We start from the raw sequence: 5628 nt of genomic DNA, 5'->3' as shown, positions 1-5628 counted from the left end.
CAACTCTAAATGTGTATCAAGAGTATACCATGACATAATAATAAAACCATCCTTACACCAAGGATAACATGCCAAATAAAAGCATAAACCACACCTTTGCCAAGAACCCTGTGAGTCTTCAAGATGTAACCATCTGCACACACCATGAAGATTAACATCTCCACATACCAAGAAGAAACCATCTCCATACACCATGAAGATAACCAAGAACTCCATGAGTCCTCAAGATCTAACCATCTTCAAACACCATGAAGATAACAAGTGCACCATGCAAATGTCAAAGATGCTTCTACAGCAACAGGATCTAAGACAAACATCCAACATCTGCAAACACTCAATAAATATATCAATGCCAACAAATCCCACTCAAACGTGGTACCAAGTCACCTATGGCATCATAAAATCCATCCTCTCCAAACCAAAAAGATATAAACCAAACCAGGAACTAATCCTACACTGTCACCCCATCACTGTCACAAGCTCCCACTAAATCGTGTATCTAAGCTATCCATGACATAATGATGAAAAATAACCATCTTCTAACCATGAGAATCAACCAAGGCATCAAACTATCAAAGAACTCAAAGTGCACATCATGAGCTCCTCAAAAGAAACCAAATAACCATGATCCTCAACCAAGAAGATATACCACCATAACTGAATCAGAAAATCCAAGCTAATGAGCATCAAGGATGTACCTGTATAACCAATCATGTCATGCCAAAATCCATGACACCATGATCACATCCATGAACCGAGCATCTAGCTCTCAATATGTCCAACCTGTCAGCATAGTCAACCACAATCCTCTACCATGACTATACCTGGTAACAACATCTCATCCCTTCAACATGAAGAAAATAGTAAATCATGTGACTTAGGGCATAGACGACCCAAATCCAAGCCACCAATCTGAATATGCATCAATAATGAAAGATCAATGGGCAAAGACAACCCATAACCAAGCTATAAATGCAACCTGTAAGTATAGACCGCTTACAACACTGCACAACTTGTAGACCCAATAAGTCATCATGCATATCCAAACCAAACACCGATAACTATATCATCATGAGACCAATCTGAAATATGAACTGAGTATATAATGACATTAAATCTTAAATCTTCAATGCCATAAACTCACAATGTTACCATAGTCAAAATATACCTATAAATTGTTTAGATCAATATATCAACAAATAAATCATGCCAAACCTGCACCAAATTTGAACCAATTTGTAGAGCTCTCCAAGAGCTTTCCGTTGACTACTCGAAGTCCAAAATTCGACTCCATATGCCCAAGTTATGCCCTAATCCGTGCTCAAAATAAATAACATCTGACTTTAGGGCTCTAAAAACCTGAAAAAATTTTAAAATCATAGAACTAAGCCTACACCATGTTGTAGTGCTCTGAATTAGCTTTCCAACACCTATAAGAACTCTGAAATCTGATATTCTGAGAGAAAGTTATGGCTATTTTACTAAGACAATCTTTTTACCATTTTCAGTACGATTTTTCATTTTTTATTTTTTCAGTGACGAAAATTCCAACGGGATTAAATTTGACGGCCATCATGGGCTGAACTAAAAAACTCTTTCATTTCCTTTGAACATGGCCAAACTAGGGCATATTATATATCAAAATTTATGGAAATGTCGACCCTGATCCAATGGTGAGGTCTATTTTTACCCAAGAGGTCATTTTTGCAAGCTACCCCCCAAAAACCCTCATTTTAAATGAAACATCTGAAAAAAAATTTTGTCCAACAATTTCACATGCCCAAATCTTTTAACATCCCATCATAACAGCAAACCCAAAGCCCTCAGATCTGCAATAAATCATTCATATATCTTGCCCTTTCTTTTATCCTCTCATGCATTCTCATGGATTCAATCTAGGGTTACAATAATAAAACCATATCTCTGATACCACTTGTAAGGAAACTTGGCAACAAAGAATATAACTGTTTCCACATAACCCATAATAAATCTGAAATAAACACGAAATTAAAATCCACATGCAAGAGAATAGACAAAATATCCACAAAATGTGACACAAGATATACCTTGGGAAAAACTCATTGAGGGAAAAACCCAGCCTCCAAAAGCATCCATCACCATATATTATTCAGCAAAAAAATACCATTTCCATACAACCATGGAAGCCTTCATGGCCATAGCCACAACCGAGCAAACTATGTGAACAAGCATGAATCCACACATCCCATGCCATGCTTTCAACCTTCACAAATGCTCCCTTGGCTAACCTGTCAAGCCTTGTCCTACTCGACTCTTGCCTTTTGTCTTCTCCTTGTCACTCTTTCTTTACAACAACTACCCTTGTGGCTGCTTATATAGTAGCAAGTCCCACAAAACCACTAAGTGGTATTACATAAACCATGTGCTAAAACCATGTGCTACCTAATCCACTGACCCCCCATTTAATATTGGGCATTTAATTCTTTTCTCCAATATTAAATAATTACATAAAATATTATCACAATGTTACAATACAACTCATCAAGAATATTCCATGGGAATCTTTACATGTTGCAGGTCCATCTAGGTACAACATTACATAATAAAATAAAATAATAAAATAACAATATTATGCAATGTGTGCAACACCCATTATCTCAACATATTCATCTTATGGGTGGCTAACCAATCCATGCCCAACACAATGTCATATGATCCTAAAGGTAGGATGTGAAGATTCACTATGGTGGTGAAGGTAAACAAGTCCAAAACATAACAACTAACCAAGGAGTCCACAACCACTTTGGATCCTATGGCTAACTCAACTTGCCACCTATTGACTTGACGTGATACCACTAGCCCACATCACTTAACAAGAGATGGTGATATAAAAGAATCTAAAGCACTTGAGTCAAATAATACTAAAGATGAAATACCATGCAATGTACCTATAGCCTTGACTATGGTACCCTGGTTCTCAGCTTGATGGTTGTCAACTACCATAAAAACTTGATGAACTCTACCTACATCTCCCATGATAGGCTCTAATTTGGCTATACCTTTGCTAGGTTTGGAAGGAGTCTGAGGTAAATTCTACTACTCTATGGCCAAGCTAATCACATTAGAAGCACTAAAATAGGGTGTACTTCCCTTGCTAGAGTTCTACTAACTACTCTAAGATGGGAAATCCTACTAAGACTTTTGGCCACAACTCTGATCATCTCCTTACTTCTATGAGGCACTTGAATTTTTTCCACCCTTATACCACCATTGATAATTCTATCACTTCTAGTGACCATGACCACCCTGCAAGGGTGCTAATTGGGTTTGGCCCTTTACAAAGGACTAAGTAAACTATACATTATACTCTAAAGTCCATACACTATAGTTTTGAGAACCTAATTTACCACTGAACCCTTTAGCCAAATTACTCTTTGTGATTTTTTCTTTTTCTACAACAAGGATAAGTGTCCTAGGTTGATGTATCTAAACCTAGATCCAATAATAGAGTCCTTCAAACCTTAGACAAAATGATAATTAAGGAGTATCTCATCATGATTATAGCATGAGTACAACCTGAGCTCAAAGAATCTAATCTTGCATTGATCCACTGACATGTTCCCTTATTTAATCTCATGGAACTCGTCATCCCAAGCCTCCCTAAACTAAGGGGATAAAAATATCTCTTTGAATCTCTCCTCAAAGATTTCCTAGGTGAAATCTAGGATACTATTTTAGAGATTCTTCCCCTTTGTATCCCACCAAATGGATGTGTGGTCCCTCAATTGCATGACTACACAATGGGCCCTAAAATTGGTTGCATACAGATAGATGGAAAAGCAACATTCCATATCTAATAACCAGTTGTCAACCTTGAGGCCACCTCCCTTGCCATCATAGTATGGTGGTTTTGACTACTAAAGAGATTTCATGATATCTAAATGGATGGAATCCTCACCATCGTGGTCCCTACCTCCCTGATGGTGCCTTCTTCCATCAGGTGGTGTACAAGAATGTTCACACTCATGCTCCTCCTCTCTATACTCAGACATGTGGGAATCTCCATGATGAGATCCCTCTTCCTGACCATGGTCACATTGGTTTTCCTATACACAAGGTCTAGACCAAGCTATGATCTCCTATAGCAAAGGCATCAATGCCCCAGTGCCACCCTAATCATTATTACCTTGTTCTTCCCCACCAACCTAACATTTCTCCTCTTGGTGTTCTTCTTCATGATTATTCCATTAGATACTACCTCAAGCACTAGGTCTACATGCAAGAGGCATCATTATAGAAGCAATAGGATAGGGTTAGAGTCATATGTCACAATCATAAGAGTCTTAAGCATGAACTACAACAAGATATCAAAATAGAAAACATAAGATAATAATATACACACTAAAAAAAAAAACATATTGGAAGCATAACACAGAGATCCCAATGTTGCAATATGGGCTCTGATACCAAATGTAATGCCGCACCTAGAGATCCTTGGAACAAGGATAAATAAAAGCCAAGATATTTTTTTAAAAACAAGTATAGATGTACATGATAAAACCATACAAGGATCACAAAGATCACAATGGCAAACTAAACAAACATCCAAACACCAACAGATCTCCAAATGCCACTATTGAACAAAAATAACAAATTGTGGAAGTCACAAAATGCATTGAAATTTGAAACATCCTAAATTTGAAAGGTCAAACACTTAAGTTTGAGAACTTTGTAAAGGGTATTCCAATCACTTCTTGAAACCTTTTTGTCAAGTCAAAAAAGGCTTGCTAGTCACCTGATTAGGTTTTTCTCATAGACCTAGGTGATATTTCCAAACAGCCATGGGTGATACTTTACTAGTATCATACAACATTTCTTTAGTGGGTGTATGATGCTTTCACAGTCTAGGATATACTATTTATAAGGTCATTCAACACTCTTCTAGTATCATATAATAATTTTCCAATGGGTGTGTGATACTTTCCAGTATCACACGATATTTTTCCTTTGGGTGTGCAATACTTTCCAATATTGCATGATATTTCTTCTTTAGGTGTGTGATACTTTAAAAGTATCACACAATGCTATAACATTGTTGCCTAGGAAATGCAAGAAACATTCCAATGAATGAACATAAGGGAGAGATAGAGTTAGAAACCCCATACTAGGGAGTATTAGAACCACAAATCAAGGCTTGGACACTTGAACACAAGAGTAGCAACATATAAACACAAATAACCATCTAATCCATAGTAGTACAAGAAAATGTACTAAAAACAACATCGCAATGTACAAAAACAACTAAACTCATGTGTAGTTCCTTCCAATCGTAATAGCATCATGAGACCTCAAAGGTCATAGCCATTCCCCATGTGTAACATTCTAAACAGTCAACTGGATAGTTGTAACTATCTTATGAGGGAGCCACTACTAAATGTAATAACATCATAAAAATATGAACATCTAACATGCTAAACCATTAAGCAATAGATATTTCAAATAAGTAAATCGCATCACTAACCATATGCTAACATCATAATAAAGGAATGCATCAAGTAAACTCACATCATCTAAACATGATATCCAAGCATTCCAATTATATCATAAATCACAAGAGAAACATACTCTAGAAACCTAAAGTACCAAGTG

This window comes from Cupressus sempervirens, chromosome 11, assembly GCF_028749045.1.
Source record: "Cupressus sempervirens isolate cs-2001-9-10 chromosome 11, ASM2874904v1, whole genome shotgun sequence".
NCBI classification, from domain to species: Eukaryota; Viridiplantae; Streptophyta; class Pinopsida; order Cupressales; family Cupressaceae; genus Cupressus; species Cupressus sempervirens.
The sequence above is the reverse complement of the archived record's forward strand: the minus strand, read 5'-3'. Positions refer to the sequence as shown.